At 46.9% G+C, this 19,400-nt stretch overlaps 1 pseudogene; it reads right to left on the bottom strand.

Moving 5' to 3' along the window:
• Nucleotides 1–19,400, bottom strand: part of LOC142189602 (uncharacterized) — a 243,420-nt pseudogene that overhangs the window by 100,728 nt on the left and 123,292 nt on the right.

Below are 19,400 nucleotides of genomic sequence, written 5' to 3'. Positions count from 1 at the left end.
ATGATGCCACCATTATTTATTCTATATAATGTACTGGGAAGCAGGGAAAAAATTCAGAATGGGGTGGATTTGAAGAAAAAATGCATTTCTGCGACTTTCTTACGGGCTTTGGTTTTACGGCATTCACTGTGCAACCAAAATGACATATCCCCTGTATTCTGTGTTTCGTTACGATTCCGGGGATACCAAATTTATATGGTTTTATTTACATTTTGACCCCTTAAAAAAAATCCAAAACTGTGTTAAAAAATTATTTTTTGAAAAGTCACCATATTCCGACAGCCGTAACTTTTTTATACGTGCATGTACGGGGATGTATAGGGCGTCTTTGTTTGTGGGACCGGGTGTACTTTGTAGTTCTACCATTTTCGGGAAATGTTATTGCTTTGATCACTTTTTATTCAAATTTTTATCAGAATCAAAACAGTGAAAAAATGGCGGTTTGGCACTTTTGACCATTTTTCCCGCTATGGCGTTTACTGAACAGGAAAAATATTTGTATAGCTTTGTAGAGCGGGCGATTTCGGACGTGGGGATACCTAACATGTATGTGTTTCACAGTTTTTAACTACTTTTATATGTGTTCTAGGGAAAGGGGGGTGATTTGAATTTTTAATCCTTTTTATTTATTTTTTTACTTTTTTTAAACTTTTTTTTTTTGCATTTATTAGACCGCCTAGGGGTATTGACATGGGTGGGCGGTGTCACGGATTGTCAGAGCGGTGGGGGTCGGCAAACATGGCTGCTCCGGAGCGTTAAAGAGAGCCTCCTGGAGTATCGTTAAGGTGAGGAGCAAAGTGGTAAAGTATATGTATATGTGATTGTGTGGGGTTAGGGGCGAGGCTGTAGAGGGCAATATGAATTTTGTGGCTTGCTATGGTCCAAAGTCTGTGAGATTGCAGAGATGGTGGTGTGAGTTTGGTTTTGTGGGGGTCCTGGCACAAACGTATGTGCGCTATTGTGACGAAAAGTAGCCTATTGTTTAATCGGGTGTATTAACTATGTTTGTGGAAAATTTCAGCCAAATCGGTGGAGCGGTTTTTCCGTGATTGAGGAACAAACATCCGAACATGCAAACATCCAAACACACAAAATATTAATAGGATTTTACAACTGGTGAATCGGCCCAGTCAAATTTTTTTCCCTGATTTTCTCATTCCTTCTGCTTGTATGGGGCGGTGGAGAGAGTATTTTATATGTTTTATGGATTGCAAGCTACAGGGACGTTGAAAGAATCTAGATGAGAGAAGGTAAAGCTGCGCGTGTTACAGACAGAAGCCAATGAGGAACAGAAGATATAGAAGCACTACAGATGTCAGATGTACTGAGATATGCTGATGACCGGAACCGGCTGTTCCAAGGAGGAACTACAAGATGAGGTAGTCCTGAGGTCGTAGGTAGGGTTTAGCTGATCTTGAGATTTCAGGATCGTTTTTATAATCCGATTTCCGATCATTTTTCATCTGAACCCGATCCCATTTCCGATCCTAATGCAAGTCAATGGGATTTTTTAATGCTTCAATTTTTGAACTCCACGCTGTGTAGTGATTAAAAAATCCCCCGGCTTCTTAGTCCCCCCACTTACCTGCACAGAATCGCTGCCGCTCCCCGTTGTTCTCGCTCCTCTTCTCTCTCATTCACATCCCTACAGAGCGCCGTGCGCGTCCCCTCCTCCCAGGCTAGTGTTACTGATGCAGGGAGTTGGCGGGGCTTGTTGTGGCTTGGGAGAGTGTTGGGCGGGTACAATTCCTCTCTCAACCAAGAAGGAAATACTGACGCCCTTTTATTAAAACAACATGGGGTTAAATAGCAGCCGAAAAAGGAAGAGATATAACAACAATGTAAGTTTTAATATTCATTCCTGATTGGCATGATACATCTCAATCAAACAGAAAAAGTTTAAGCAGTGCCATATATAGCCAGCTACTCCCGGTCCTGCATGGTAACCTTGGGGAGCTGTCTTCTGGCAGCAAGCCAAGCATTTGTTTTTCTTGCACCCATCCTGGATGCAGGCGCCATCTTATCATATAACATTATACCAGCATAAACAACTATATATAGCATTCAGCTTTTAAGGATAACAATGTTTTTCATACACTACGTGATTATAACCGTCACCTATCTATAGGAAGAAAAGGGAAGGAAGTCAAAATCCCATTAACAGTTGTAAATAAGGAAAAGTCAACAAAAGCTATTGATAGTGTCAGTGACATAGAGAAGAATGTACAAAATAGTCTCCTGATGTAGTTATAGATGTTCCCAAAATGTTAGATCTTCACAGTAACGTATTGAAATCTGACCTGGCCTTTCTTATTAGTGAAAAGTTACAGAGTTTGGAATATCCTAATGAAGGATCACTACTCATACTATTGGTGGATGTTATTGTCAGGAAGGGCATGGGTGGAGCTTAGAAATATATCTACCGTATATTAATAACTGTCTATTGGTAAAATGTACTATTTGGGTTGTATAACGATAAATCCCTTCCATATGAGGAGAAATTCAATGATCGGGTATAATTCAGATAGTTATGTGATAATGTCTGTACAATAGTCCTGATTATGATATTGTGAATAATACTATACCTCATATTATATTATACTAGCAGTACCCGCGACTTCGTCCGCGGAACCCTGACCCCCTGCGTGACCCACCTATAGCGCCGCGCAGGCTTCTTCCTTTGCCTTGTGTCCACAGCGGCTCCCTTTTCCTCATCTCCCCCTGGCGCCCGCCAACCCCCTTTTTTCCTACCCACTCCCTCATGTGCTCGCTTCTTTCTCCTACCTCGTGCCCCTTTTCCCCCCTAGCCCGTGTCCCCTTCGCACTTCTCGCTGCCTCAGAGTACGGGCGCTGGTTCAGGACACTCTGGACCTCTGAGAGCCACCATGTTCTTGTGGAAGCCAGCCAATAGCTCTGCCCACATAGAGAAGCGGCACCCATCCAGGTAAGCTGCTGATGGGGCTGGGATGACGTCATCCCAGATCCTACAGCGTCCCAGGTCCTGCAGCGAATTCAAAAGTGAAAAGCACTGGTCACGGGAGTGAATTGCGGTGGTGTACGGGAATTCCATGTAGCTTATCGTTAAATCGGAGACCCAAAGTATGTATGTGCGCAATTTCAGCGAAATCCGTTCGCCCATCTAGGTGTCATTGCGTCCCCTTTCCAAACCCCCCTTCCCCCCCTCGACCCCTTTGCACCCACCCCCGCAACCCCAGCCTCGGCCTCCTCCCCTGCCTGGGATCAGGAGCTAGGCCCGAGAGGGCAATAGGGAGTTTGTAGCTTGCTATGCTAAAAAGTGTGTGGGATTGCAGAGCTGGTGGTTTGAGTTGTGGTTTTGTGGGGATCCTGAGAAAAACGTATGTCTGCGATTGTGACGAAAAGTAGCCTATCGTTCAATCCTGCCTAGGAACTATGCTTGTTGAAAATTTGAGCCAAATCGGTTGAGCGTTTTTTGCGTGATTGAGGAACAAACATACAAACACACAAACATCCAAACACACATACTTATATACAGGAATGTCAAGTCAAAGTAACTTGTTTTTACTCTAATAAGTGACATCTATTGGTCACATCCCTGTCTGAATACAGAGAAAAGCACAAAAATGTGTATATGTATATATATATATATATATATATATATATATATATATATATATATATTAGCAGGAGGACTCGGCTTCGCACGGCTATATTTCATTTTTTGTTTGTGTAGTGGCCCCATAAGAATTGCCCAGTTTTGCACTGGTGTATTTTGTATGTCGTTTCTGTGTGTGTCCATAAGTGTCATGTGACATGTGTATTCTGGTTTGGATATCAATGAAAAATCTGCAATTGGTTGTTATGGATACCTGGAGTAAAACTGTGTGTATGTGACCTTGTATAACAGTGTGATTAATGTGATTAATAGCAATGTATGATAAAAGTAAAATAAGTCATAACTTACTATATGCATGACTTCAGCATTTCATGTATAATCCATTGTGTGAGAACATGTGACTCTGGGTATGTGACTCTGAGCATACATCTCTGAACATGTGACTCTGAGCATGTGACTCTGAGCATGTGAGTCTTGGCAAGTGACTCCGGGCATGGGACTCTGTGTGGTTGATTGACAAGGAGCAGATTGTGACCTGGTGACCTTGTTCGGCCCAATGTCAATGTCATCTGTTTTTATGTAAATTGCAGTTCTGTGATGTCAGAAACAAGCCTAAGAAAAATCCAGGATGCATCCAAGAAGAAAAAAGTAAAACACATCTAAAGACGTCTTATATTTATGTTTTTCTCCTATGTGATCCACTATATGGAATGCACGTTAGGAAATAGCAAATATATTTCAGTGGCAGCAAAAGGAAACTCATATTTTAACTACTTGAGGAGCGGCCGATAGTCCCTATAGAAGTTTTTCCTCTGCAGAATTACTAACGCATAAAAAAATAATATAAATGAGGTATCGGTGTAACCGTACCGACCCGGAGAATTAAAGGTCACAAGTTACTTATACTGTACGCTGCATGGAAAGAAAATTAAAAAAGGTAAAAAGCAATTCTAGAACTGATTTTTTTTTTTCAATAAGTTATTCAATAAGTTGTCATTAAAAAATTCATCTCATACCGCAAAAAAACTAAAACCCTCCAAATCACCAAATCATTGGAACACAACTGGCAGTGGCAAGAAGGGAATGTATAATCTGTGCAAGTGTATATCAGAGGACACCCCAGATTTACCGTAGTGGTTTTTGCGGTCCGCAATTTATGGATCTGCAACAAAAATTTCACTTAAAAAACTCATTCAGCAGACGTCGGTGTCCAACCACAATGTGCATCCGCAAGGCACTGTATGCACCCGTTTTTTTGCGGATCCACAAAAAAACAACACACACCCCCAATCGCAATGTTGACATCCGCAAATGCGGATATACACTGAAGTATGTTCAGTGTATATCCGCCAAACTGCACGCACCCATAGACGTGTATGGAACAATCCACCAGACATGCAGTATACTGTCCGGACCACGGTTACAGTACACCACACCACGGACAAAATCTACGGTGGTGTAAGAGGCCGCATAGAAAACACTTGGTCCGCAAATAGTCTGCAATTTAAAACCATTTGCGGTCTAAAACTACGGTCGTCTAAGACCAGCCTTACAAGGGAGAAGACACTATAAGTGACCCCCCCCCCCCAATCATAGGAGCTATTGGGAGATAGTAGGGAATTTGTGTACCCAATGTATCCCGCACAGCTTTGTATTGACTTTTCACTATCCGCTGTGCAATCCCGCTTGGGATACTAATGCCCATTACACCCCTTGATAAATTCTGTGAGGGGTGTAGTTTCCACTTTTTGGGGATTTCCATTGCCCAAAAATCAGTTTACACCCCCATGTGGGGGAATTCTGTGCCCGGGATAAATCGCATAACAATCTGTGAGATACTGTACATTTTCTCCTTTAACCCTTTGTGAATGTCTTAGGCTTAAATGAATGTATTATTGGATAAAAATGAAACGTCTAAATTTCATCTCCATATTCTTTTAATTCCTGTGAAATGCTTAAAGGGTTAAAAATTAAAAATGCGGAGCTTTATGGGGGTTTCTAATATATAGGCCTTTATGATCCCGTTCAGAACGGAAGTGGTCCCTAAAAAATGAGTTTGGGAAATTTTCTTGTAAACCTGGAAAATCGCTGTTACACTTCAAAGCCCGCTAACATCCAAAATAAATTAACACATGATTAAAACAGTGAAGAGCTACAGTACCGGCACCGATAGCTCTTCACCGGGGGCACAGAACGGGAGAGCCGTGCACTGAATTTATATCTACAGATCTCTCATCCCCAGGTGACACCTATTTTTCGCAACACTCACAGTAAATTTCACTACTTCCTTATCAAGGCGGGGTGAGCGGGACTGGACGCTTAACCCCAACCTTCTCAAAGGCCAGGCATGCACAGCGGCGACTTCACACCATCACCAGCATGATGTGACCCCTCTCCCAATACAATGAGAAGCACTAAAGAGTGTCAGCGGAGGGGTTTCATTCAAGAAGGGCTGAAATGGGAGAGTGTCTTTGAGATCTCATGTGTAGGGTTGAGCGATCGTGTTCGGAAAAGATCAGATTCCGATCGGCGATCGAGAAAATTTCACGATCGCGATCGGAATTCCAAACACGATCTTTTTAGGTGGGATCGAGATCGGTACTATTTCCCACAATGCTTTGCTTAGCCTTCACACTGAGTATACGCTCCGCTCATTCTGAGCAGAGTGTATACTCAGTGTGAAGGCTCTGCTGCGGTTCCATAGGAAGGAATGGAAGCAGCCGGCACACAGCCTTAACCCCCTGCACCCCAGCTGCCATTCTAATGGGAGACTAAACTAACATCTCTAGTAGCTACTTACCTCCAGAGATGGCTGCTCCGGTGCCCGGTGTTATTCTTCGCCTCGCTGCGGCTCCACGCTGCTCTTCTCGCCTCGCTGCCGCCGCCTCCCAGGTTAGTGTTTAAAGAGCTAGGAAGGCGGGGCTTGTGGCTTAGGAGTGTGTGGGCGGGTACAGGGCGTAGAGACGTGCCTCCTGCACAATGGAATATGCTTCACCATAGCTCCCGCACAGTATAATATGCTCCACAATGGCCACCACATATTATTATGCTCCACAGTGGCCCCTGCACAGTGTACTATACTTTACTGTAGCACCCGCACAGTATAATATGCTCCACATTGGCCCCCTACACAGTAAAATATGCTGCACAGTGGCTTCCACGCAGTATAATATGCTTTACAGTTACCTCCCACAGTATAATGGCCAACAGTGGCCCCCACACAGAATATGCTCCATAGAGGCCCCACACAGTATAATATGCTCCCCACAGTGACCCCAAACAGTGTAAAATGCTCCTAAGAGTCCCACATAAGCCACTTCAGGCAAACCCCATGAAATTCAACAAAAATTTGTGAGTATTGTCACTCCAATTAGTTTTGGCGCTATTATTATACACTGGGGTTGTCTCAGACCCCAAAATATAATAATCGTGGTGATGGAAAACAGCAGATACTTATACTCACCTTACGTTACCTCTCCTGGGCATCCTCACTTCATCTGGTTGTCTTCACCATCCTCTCCGGTCCTCTTCTACAGGGAGACTGTGGTCATTCACCTCAGACATCACTGTTGGGACGCTTGACCTCAGTCGCAGCCTGGAAGAGTCCCAAAGATGATGTCGGGAGCTGTTGGAGTCCCAGGAGAGGTGAGTGTAAGTATTTGTCATATTTACTCACCTTCCCAAGGCCTCCAATTATACTATATTATATTAAAGACACTTATTGTCTCTCTGATTCATTCTCGCCTTGACTACTGTAACTCCTTACTAATCGGTCTTCCCCTCACTAAACTCTCCCCTCTACAATCTATTCTGAATGCAGCGGCCAGGCTCATCTATCAGGCTAGACGCTACAGCGATGCCTCCGGTCTGTGCCAGTCACTACAATGGCTGCCTATTCATTATCCTACTAGGCTACTTTTCGTCACAATTGCAGATATACGTTTTTGCCAGGACCCCCACAAAACCACAACTCATACCACCAGCTCTGCAATCCCACACACTTTTTAGCATAGCAAGCCACAAACTCCCTATTGCCCTCTCTGGCCTAGCTCCTAATCCCAGGCAGGGGAGGAGGCCGGGGTTGCAGGGGTGGGTGCAAAGGGGTCGGGAAGGGGGGGTTGGAAAGGGGACGCAATGACACCTAGACGGGCAAATGAATTTGGCTGAAATTGCGCACATACATACCTTGGGTCCCAGATTGACCGATAGGCTACATGGAATTACCGTACACCACCGCAATTCACTCCCGTGACCGGTGCTTTTCACTTTTGAATTCGCTGTAGGACCTGGGATGATGTAATCCCAGCCCCATCAGGAGCTCACCTGGATGGGTGCCGCTTCTCTATGTGGGCGGAGCTATCAGTCGGCGTCCACAAGAACATGGCGGCTCTCAGAGGTCCACAGCGTCCTGAATCAGCGCCCATACTCTGGGGCAGCGAGAAGTGCGTACACTGCCCCGCCTGTGTGGGCTTACCACAGGACCGCAGTGCTCTGCCGAGGCCGGACAGGGGGTCGCCTGCGCCACTGTCTGGAACGCCGGTTCGGCCTGCTGTCCCGTGGCGGCTGTGGCCTCTGGACTCTGCATGTCCGTCGGGGATGTCGCTCATGTCTGCTCAGGGCTATCTACAGTGTCATTCGGCCGTAGGAGAAGGGTTGCGACGACAGGCGAGTTAGGGGACTTTGCGAAGGGAGAGGGGTGAGGTGTTGGGAGTGAGGAGGTTGCCGGTCCAGTGGGGGACGCCTGGAATGGGGGGGCCTGGGCAGGTAAACCCTGGGGCCCCTGGAAAGGGGACGAGGACAGGGCCGCCACAGCGCCCACAGATGGAATGGGGGCACATGGCTTGCTGCGGGAGGGGGGACCTCATAGGCACCCCTGTAACATCGGTGCACGGGAAGCCCAGGGTTTGGTGAAGCCGTGGGCACAGGTTGGTGGGGGGAAAGGTGACACAGGGTTTGGGGGGGGGGGGGAAGGGGTCACTGGGTAGGTAAGACAGGGAAGGGGGAATGGGGTGGTGGGAAAAAGGCAGCATGGGGTAGGTAACACGGGGGAAGGGGGCATGGTGTTGGGGGGGAAGGGGACACGGGACTATGGGGGAAAAGGGGCACGGGGTAGGAGAAAGAAGCGAGCACATGAGGGAGTGGGTAGGAAAAAAAGGGGGTTGGCGGGCACCAGGGGGGAGATGAGGAAAAGGGAGCCGCTGTGGACACAAGGCAAATGAAGAAGCCTGCGCGGCGCTACAGGTGGGTCGCGCAGGGGGTCAGGGTTCCGCGGACGAAGTCGTGGGTACTGCTAGTAGAATAAAATATAAAGTTATCCCCCTCCCCCACAAGGCTCTCCATAATGCCGCACCTCCCTACATTTCCTCCCTCATCTCTGTCTACCGCCCAACCCGTGCTCTCCGCTCACTCAATGACCTAACACTTACATCCTCTATTATCAGAACCTCCCACGCTCGTATACAAGACTTCTCCCGAGCTGCAACACTTCTCTGGAATGCTCTACCCCGGACAATCAGATTAACTCCCAATTTCTACAGCTTCAAGCGCAAATTAAAGACACATCTTATCAGACCGGCCGATCACAATTTCTAATGTAAACCCTTCTGTACCGTCATTAGAATCCCCAAAATTTAACCCTCCTCTGTTCCTGCTCCCACATTACCCCACATGATATGAGGCCATTTCAGGCTAACTTTAACCCCCTCTACCTCATAGATTGTAAACTCTTGTGAGCAGGGCCCTCAGTCCCATTGTGTGAAATGACTTTCTTTGTTATGTATCTTTCTGTCTGTATTTGAACCCTACAAATTGTACAGCGCTGCAGAATATGTTGGCGCTATATAAATAAAATGTATTATTATTATATTATTATACTGTGAGGTCTGAAGTGACCCCAGTGTATAAGAATAGGCAGCCCCTTTCCGTTAGCAATATGTATAGCTGTCGGGGGAACCAGGCTTTCCCTGATAACTATGTCAGTGCTGTGGGGCCTTGGTCATCTGAGATCATGGTCACAGGAGGGGTCACCTGTTATCAGACCTCTACGGCCTATTAAAAAAAAGGCAGTGGGGGTCCGGTCAGGACCACTAAGGGCACGAAGACACCAGGGGATTCAGTGGTTTCTCGGTGGGCCAGTTTGACTCCGCCCAGAAGAGGGCACTATCCTCCACATATGGTGGCTGTAACCTGTGCAACAACCATTTTGTACTGCGATCTTTAATATCTACACAGAATTCACCGGCGGGTCTCTATCAGCATCTCCTTTGTTGGCTCTTCTTTCCCTAATCAATGGCCCCTTGGCCAAGTTCAAAAATGGGCTCCTCCGACATTTCCTGAGTGCAGCTCAAATTCTGGCTCAACTCAGCTAAGAGGTGGTATAAATGGAGACAAAACTGGATATATATAGGGCAGATTCATCATCCAGTATCAGTCACTGTGATAAATCTGGTGTAGTGTCAGACTGCCTGTATGAGTTTACACTGACTATTAGTAAATCTGGGCCTAGGGGTTCCCACCTGAAGAGTTTGCTCAAAAAATTGTTCCTTGTTTGGTTAAGGAGGTGGTCTCCTTATAGAGAGTCAACTTTCATAAAGAATAAAGGCAGGAAAATCAGTCACTGAAGATGTAAGTGTACGAGTCGGTGAATTTCTCAAAGGAGTGATGGCCTGGAGAGGTGTCACTGTATACGGTGGTCTAAAGGGATATGGGAAAGATGTATAAACAGTATAGGCCGCAGAGATACCTCTTGTAACCCCAGGCCTTGCCAAGAATAAAGGACTGTAATGTTTTATGCCTGGATAAAGGGAAACTAAACCCATCCAGGATTTACTGAAAAACTGCATCAAACTATGTGACAAAAATCCTGGTGTCAGTCCAGTCTAAATGTCATTCTAATTGTCAATAAAATGAGTTTAAGAAAAAAATAAATAAAATGGCTCCTGTATTTGATGAGCTCTTTAAGTTTTAAGATGTGAATTAGAGGTAAAACATTCTGGAAACTGTTTTTCTCTGTGTGAGTTCTGATATATGCAGTTGGAGATGTCATTTGGTTAAAATATTTTCCATGCGTATGTTAAAATGGCTTCTCTCTTGTGTGAATTCTCTGATGCTTAATAAGAGTTGATTTCTGAGTAAAACGTTTCTCACATTCTGGGCATGAATATGGCTTCTCCCCTGTGTGAATTCTTTGATGGTTAACAAGAATTAATTTAGATGTAAAATATTTCCCACATTCTGGGCATGAATATGGCTTCTCCCCTGTGTGAGTTCTTTGATGGTTAACAAGACTTAATTTACCTGTAAAACATTTCCCACATTCTGGGCATGAATACGGCTTCTCCCCTGTGTGAGTTCTTTGATGTGCAACAAGATCTGATTTTTGAGCAAAACATTTCCCACATTCTGGGCATGAATACAGCTTCTCCCCTGTGTGAGTTCTTTGATGTTGAACAAGATGCCATTTGTCAGCAAAACATTTTACACATTCTGGGCATGAATATGGCTTCTCCTTTGTGTGAATTCTCTGATGGGTAACAAGAATTGATTTAGCTGTAAAACATTTCTCACATTCCGGGCATGAATATGGCTTCTCTCCTGTGTGAATTCTCTGATGGGCAACAAGTTTTGATTCCTGACCAAAACATTTCCTACATTCTGAGCATGAAAGCTCTCCTGTGTGAAAATTTTTATGTGCAAGAAGAGTTGATTTATGAGCAAAATGTTTCCCACATTCTGGGCATGAAAATGGCTTCTCCCCTGTGTGAGTCTTTTGATGTTCAACAAGATATGATTTAGATGAAAAACATTTTTCACATTCTTGGCATGAATATGGCTTCTCCCCTGTGTGAGTTCTTTGATGTTGAACAAGATTTGATTTCAGTGTAAAACATTTCTTACATTCTGGGCATGAATATGACTTCTCTCCTGTGTGAGTTCTCTGATGTATAACACCTCTTCTGCATCTTTTATTTTGCTTAACAGACTGTGATGAATTAGAAGAAATATCTTTCTCCTGTAGGGCTGAGGGTATATCTGGGGTAATGACATGTTCTTCATATGGATATTGTGTGATACCATGATCCTCTGCTGTATAATCTGTAGATATCAGATGTCCCTCTGAGCTCCTGGTACAGTCATCTGACAAGAAGGAAACTGATGTTACTATTATTGAATAACATAACCTTATAAGTATATTCCCTACTGAGCTGCCGCTGCCTGAGACTCTTCAGACCGTGTGAAGAAGTGAAGTCAGTGGCACAGGCAGCAAACGACGGCAGCGCGGCCTACTTCATTAGTATTCACTGTGCTGAGACGGAGGTCAGTGATAGTGAATAGTAATGAAGCGGGGCAGGAGACGCCACCACTGCTCTAGGTCACTGTAGAGGTGAACACAATCCCTGGCTACTTAAATATGGCCACTTATGTGGAATAATACTGTAGGATGCCATAAATCTTACTGTATTACACCCCATACACACAATAGAATCCAAACCACATCTGCTGGATTTCCCAGCCTGAACTCACCACGGATCTGCTGTCCCATACAGTATGTAGTATGGTCTGTGGAGTCACAAGGAAGCAGGGACTCCTAGCGTCATAGATCACTAAGATACGGGGAGTCCTGGTGTGTGGACAGAGTTCGGGCTGGGAAATGTGATTGATTTACAGACCAGATTTTCTAGTCCGGATTCCATAGTGTGATTGGGGTCTAAGGTGAGGTTTACACAGTGACATTTGTAGAAGCTGCTTCAGGAATTCAGAAGAAGAATTTTTCCGCTTTACCAAATCAGCCCCCGAATCTCCATCAGATTCCTTACTGGCCAGGCCGGATTTTCCACCTCCCATTTATTTCCATAGAGCTCTGAGGTGGAATCTGCCTGAAGATCGAGCAGGAGGATTATTTTTCCGCTACCTGAAATAATCTGCTATATAATTCTGGTAAATTCTTTCCCTTCACGAGGACTGACAGCCGGTGAGGAAGAAATTTGCCTCGTTCACATCGATGTCAAGTCCATATTCCTGCTGTCCGTTCTATTCTATACTACATTTATTACCCCCTATAGCGGTATCACATTTATATTCCTGTATTATTAGTATTTTACCTGAATCGGGGAACAACAAATAGTCTAAGGGTCAGTTCACACGTGAACTGCCCGCGCGGGTTTTGACACCGAGCGAGCCGCGTCTCTCTCTTGTCAAAACCCGCCTGCCGCGAAATGACGTGTCTGAGCCTGCGCGGCTTCCGCCTGAAGAAAGGGCATGTCCTTTCTTTTCTCCGCTAGCGGCAGCCGTCGCTAGCGGAAAAAAAAAGCCCGGTGGTCTACATAGACCACCATTGTAAAGGGGCGGATTTTGAAGTAAAATCCGCCCCTTTGCCTACGTGTGAACTAGCCCTAAACAGAATAGAATCAGTGACCCTTCTGTGCTTTATATAGTGGTGACTCCTCACCTGGGCGGGTCCCTGTAGGAATGTCCTCCTCACACTCCTCATCACCACTCACATAGGGATCTTCCTGTATTCTCATAGATATAGCATTAATGTTGCTCACATCTTTACCATGGTCAAAATGCTGTAATACAAATATTAGAAAAGTCAGACAGGTGGAGAAGTCATAAGGAAATGTTCTAGATCTGGAGAATTTTTTTTTTTTTATCACCATAATGGCCAAACATGACCTGAGGAGTTAAATGTGAAGCTGGACATAGATATTAGATGACGGCTCAGTGACAACCACAACAATCTCATACACATGTATACTCGGCATGCCTAGACGTGCTTCAGGATATTTCAGTGCAGGAGATCAGATTCTACCAGATACATCCAGTGTTACTTGTCTCATGAGGAAATAAAGAATCATTTAGGGCTCGTTCACATCAGCGTTGTGAACTCCGTTATGCAGGTTTCCATTTCCTGCCTAAAACAGAGGCAGGAGACGGAAACCTGCAGGATTCTCTCTCACCCATTCATTTGAATGGGTGAGAGAGATGTCCGGCCGTGAGCGGCGGTGAACGTTTTATGCTCTCCGCCGCGAAACTGGGTTTTATAATCCGGACACAGAGTCGGACATGCAGTACTCTGTGTCCAGATAAAAAAATCCGGTTTCGCGGCGGAGAGCATAAAACGCTCACCGCCGCTCACGGCCGGACCCGGTCTGTGCTTTCCGTCTTTTGGCATGCAAAAGACGGAAAGCACAGAACGGAAAGAAGAACGCAGGTGTGAACCTAGCGTTAGTCTCTTGGTTACTTATTCCAAGCAGCAGTCTCCATAGCCAGAAGATTGTAAGAATATCCAGACACCATGTAATATCTATGGTCAGCTGTATCCTCCATCTCCACCTCTCATTACACAAGTATAAAGCACGAACTAAAGACACATCTTATCAGACCGGTCGATTAAATTCCTAATGTAAACCCTTCAGTACCATAATTAGAATCCCTAAAACAAACCCTCCTCTGCCCCCGCTCCCACATCACCCCACAGCATATGATGCCGTTTCAGGCTAACTATATATGTCCAAGCCTCATCTGCACGTTAAAGGACACGAATGGTGACGGCTCATAAAGTTTTGTTTGTGTAATGACAGTCACCTCTATTGCAAAAGTGTCTGACCTCTGTATAAGCAATGCCGCCCCTGCTACCTCATGTGTCACCCCCTCTACCCCATAGATTGTAAGTTCTTGTGAGCAGGGCCCTCAGTCCAAGTGTGTGAAGTGACTATTTCTTTGTTATGTATCTTTGTCTGTATTTGAACCTACGAATTGTACAGCGCTGCGGAATATGTTGGCGCCAGGGGTGGATCCAGAGCCGGGCAACCGCCCGGGGCCCCGTGCATAGCGGGGCCCCACGGCAGGGCCCGGACCTAACAAAACGTAGGTCAGGTCGGTCGGCAGGGCAATTGCCGAGGGCCCCAGCACTTGCAGGGGCCCCCTGTCGGTGGAATACTTTCCCTATTAGTATAGGGAAAGTACCGTATTTTTCAGACTATAAGACGCACTTTTTTCCCAAAAAATTTCGGAGGAAAATGAGGGTGCGTCTTATAGTCCGAATGTGGGAGGAGGAGCGGATTTACAGCACGGCCGCGCTACTGCCACCGCTGGTTTTCTGCAGCGGCAGGAGCGTGACAATACTGCAGGCCCCGGCAGCTAAGACACTCCCCGGCATCTGCCGGTCTATTACAGCAGATGCCGGGGAGTGTCTTAGCTGCCGGGGCCTGCAGATTGCCACGCTCCTGCCGCTGAAGAAAACCAGCGGTGGCATGCTGTAAATCCGCTCCTCCTCCGCAGGTCCCGGCAGTTAGTTAGCCCCGTGGCCGGTCCCCACCGGCCCCATACCTTTAGTGATGCAGGCCGGCTCCTGCACGGCGAGGCCGCAGGAGCCGACTTGTTCCGATGACAGCCGAGAGCCTAATGAAGGCTCCCAGGCCTGTCATAGATATATATTACTATCGCGGCTGGTCTATGACCCTCCGCGATAGTAATGTATAGAATCTCCCATAGACGGCAATACACTTGTCTCTCACAAGTGTCTCTCACATATCAGTAACTCTTATGTTAGGCACACAGGGGGTTAAAGTGAGGGACATGATGGGGTTAATTGCTATTAATATGAGGCCCATGGAGTATCTAAGCTGTAATGCACATGACTGTACTTTTTAGGGCTCGTTCACATTTGCGCCCGGAGTCCGTTCTGCAGGTTTCCGTTTCCTGCACAAAACAGAGGCAGGAGACGGAAACCTGCAGGACTCTTTCAAACCCATTCATTTGAATGGGTGAGAAAGCTGTCCGGCCGTGAGCGGCGGTGAACGTTTTATGCTCTTCGCCGCAAAACCGTTTTTTTTAATCCAGACATGCAGTCGGACATGCAGTATTGTGTCCAGATTTTAAAAAAACGGTTTCGCGGCGGAGAGCATAAAACGCTCACCGCCGCTCACGGCCAGACCCGGTCTGTGGTTTCTGCATGCAAGAAGACGGAAACCACAGAATGGAGACCCGAACGCAGGTGTGAACCTAGCGTCATCCTCAATTGTGGATAAAAGTACGGACTATATATTTCAATGGGCCCAGTACACACGGTCGTGGTTTTTGTGGTTGTGTGTTAGGGCCAAATTGAAGAGCTGCAAATTATGGAGCAGGTCCTATATGTGTCCTATACCTAGACCAGTCATGTCCTCATAAATGGGTGGTATTACACAGGGGCGGATCCAGAGCCGGGCAACCGCCTGGGGCCCCCGCCCAGCGGGGCCCCACGGCCCAGACCTAACAAAATGGTCCCAGTCGGCAGGAGGTATGTCCCTATGGACCCCGATGAGCTGAATACATAGGCGTTTAAAGCAGGAGCTGTCAAAGTTCACCTCCTGCTTTAACGCTGCACTCCGGTATTTGTAGCCGCGATGTGTATGAGTGAGACTGTGGAGAGAGCGGCGGTGGAGCGATGGAAGGTGAGTGTGGTTTTTTTTGTGTTAAACATTAAGATGGAACATAATATAGGGGGCCCATGAAACTGGGGGCATATGAAGGGGGAGGGGGGAGAACGACATGACACTGGGGCAGATGAAGGGGGGGAGAACGTAATGACACTGGGGCAGATGAAGGGGGGAGAACAGCATGACACTGGGGCAGATGAAGGGAGAGAGAACAGCATGACACTGGGGCAAATGAGGGGGGGGGGGGAATGGCATGACACTGGGGCAAATGATGGGGGGGAGTGTAGCGCCCCACAGAGTGGGTCACTACAAATGTCATCTTATGTGATCTACACTGTGTACTGTGAAGGTATAGTGAGATCCAGTCAACCTGTCAGCATACACAAAGTTCCACAGCCATTATCTCTTTAAGAAAAGGGGTGGAGCTACAGACTGGAAGAGGGTCTCTCTCTCTTTCAGTCCAGATCGGAGTGTGCAAGAGAGAGAGCAGGTGTGTGGAGGTGCAGTGTGTGCTGCAGCCTCATGGTGTGATAGCACAGGAGGCCGGAGACCTGCAGAGGTGAGATGAGACCTCACAGGCACGGAGCTGCAGTTATAGGACCATCAATTCCTAACTAGTGTGAGAAACACTAAGAACATTGAGAGACTCACTGGACCGAGGCCTAGTGAATGCAAGTTACCTGGAGGCTCAGTAACATACAGAGTTGGAGTGAGTGTATCCAGCATCCCAAAGAACTCGCGTTACCTGCTGTCCAGAAGGGGGATCTACCCAGTTGTAATTAACCTTTGAGCTCCTGGAACCCAGGACCAGAGGAAATCTATTAGAGAGTTTGAGCAGCAGGGGAAGGCTGAATCATATTAGTGGTAAAAGGGAAGACTGGCATCTCACTATACTGGAGCAAGGTGAATCCTCCTGTAACATCTGGTATCTCCTGCTGACTACAGAAGTAAACTGTAAGTGTTTGGTTAACCCCTGTCTGGACTGTATTCTTTCATCGATCCTCTGTTACTCCTCCTGGAAATCATCCTTTCCTCACCTATATCATCTGGCCCTGGGACCTGCCCTGGTTGGGGAGGGTATAACATCTGGCACTGCATCACCACCTATTCCCAGAGGCCCTGCCTACAGTGCCCGGCTTCACCTCAAGCCGAAACCCCAACTGGCGTCACGACAAACTTTTATTTTTCTTTATTTTTCTTTCATCCATTTTTGCGTAAAACTCCCCTTTTTCAAGGCGCTGCCGCCCCCGGTGTCGGGCCTGCTCGCGCCGTGAATCTACATAGGCCGAGCCGGGGCGACTCAGGAGAACGGCATGACACTGGGGCAAATGAAGGGGGGGAGAACTTCATGACAAGGGGCAGATGAAGGGGGGGTGAAGGGCATGAAACTGGGCAGAAACGGGAGGACATGAAACTGGGGACAGAGATGGAGGGGGGGGACATGAAACTAGGGGTAGATGAAGGGTGTATATGAAACTGGGGGAGAGATGGAGGGGGGGACATATAATTTACGGGTGACTGTAGGAGGATTATACTGTGTGGGAGCACATGAAAAATGAATGAGAATGGGTGGAGTCACCATAAAAGTGGGTGGAGTTTTCTCCCTCTTTCTAATCTTCAAAAGGGAGGTATGGGTTACAAGCACGAGGCTTGGTGGGTGGGTTTTCCTATGCAAAGCCAGCAGCGAGATGACATTGCTTCTATGCCACTGGCCTTGTGTGCATGCTCCCAATGCAGCTAATAGTACACAAATAAGGTCAGTTTTATAAGTTGGTCAAGCACAGCTGACTAGTTAAAAAAACACCTTACCCCCAGACCCCCCCGGTAAGTAGGGCCCCGCCAAAATCAATTGCCAAGGGCCCCGCAAACCCTGGAACCGCCACTGGTTGGCGCTATAGAAAAAAAAAGTATTATTATTATTATATATATCATCTAATATAGCTGGAAACAACAAGACTGACCACAAGGACTTCACAGCCCGTCTACACATCATAGGCAGCGCCGCACCTCCCATGAGGCGACCTGAAGCGACCGCTTCAGGCGGCGCTATGCCAGGGCCCCGGGGAGGGCGGCATTTTTGCTGACCTAAGCCAGTCCAGGACAAGCTGTCCTGGACTGGCTTAGGGACACCGTCACTGAGCGGTGGATTGGGGAGGCCGCTGGAGCAGCGCTGCTCCAGCGGCCGCCCCTCACGCTCAGGCAGAAAGCAGGTCCTCTGCCTGCTAAAGACGCTCGCTCAGCTCGGCCCTGCCCCCTCCACTTGACCCCGCCCCTTCCGCTCGGCCCCTCCCCTCCGCTCCGCCCCCTCCTGGGGGGGGCTTTCTGACGTCCACCTCAGGCGGCAGAAACCCATGGTTCACCTCTGATCATAGGGAATATCTCCATCTACCTGATCATCATCCTGTGGAAGAAGAGGACTGGGACATCTCTCCGGTGTTGTCCTCTTACTGGATCTACCTGTAGGAAACACAGACAGGGACTGAATTCATTCTGTACATACAAATAATGGAAGTCCATGTGTATATAGTCATGTCTATTACCTGCTGATGTGAGGGGCTGCTGGTCCTCCATCATCACCTCCTTGTACAGATCCTTGTGTCCTTCTAAATACTCCCACTCCTCCATGGAGAAATAGACAGCGACATCCTGACACCTTATAGGAACCTGACAACACAATGATACAGTCATCACCCCGACCCTCCAGTTACTGTATAATGTCCCAGCATTCCCAGCACTGTCACCTCTCCAGTCAGCAGCTCCAGCATCTTGTTGGTGAGTTCTAGGATCTTCTGTCCATTGATCTCCTCCTGTATCAGGGGGTGAGGTGGAGGCCCTGGGATTGGGCTCAGGGTTCCTCCATATACAGGAGCCTGACAGCGCCCACTAGAGGTCTTCTTCACTACTGTGTAATCCTGGTTATGGGGAGACACATTAATAAATCTCACTACATACATGTCCAGAGTCCATCACCTCTCCAGTCATATCATCTGTTATTACTATAGATAAGAATGATGTCATGATGACATCATCAGAATCTCTCACCTCTCCAGTAAGCTGGTAGATGATCTCTAGGGTGAGATTTAATAGACTTTCCGCCATCTTGTTCCTGTCTCTTTCCATCCTTGATGGATCAATCAGGAATATTCTCTTATATAGAAGATACTGAGAGGATTCTATATTGTAGGAACCTGAATGGAGAGAAGATGAGACAATGTAATCACTACACGGAATCCCATGGAATAAATAGAAGAGTTATTATGAACACCAGATGGGATCCATCCTCCTCCTCCTCCTCCTCCTCCTCTATTTCCTCCACACCGGACCAGCTGCTGCCACTAACTTCTCCATGGCAAGTATGTACAATACTGTGCACTATACTGTGG

The sequence above is a fragment of the Leptodactylus fuscus genome, chromosome 1 (genome assembly GCF_031893055.1).
Source record: "Leptodactylus fuscus isolate aLepFus1 chromosome 1, aLepFus1.hap2, whole genome shotgun sequence".
NCBI classification, from domain to species: domain Eukaryota; kingdom Metazoa; phylum Chordata; class Amphibia; order Anura; family Leptodactylidae; genus Leptodactylus; species Leptodactylus fuscus.
Note: the sequence above shows the minus strand (reverse complement) of the source record. Positions and strands in the feature narration are given on the sequence as shown.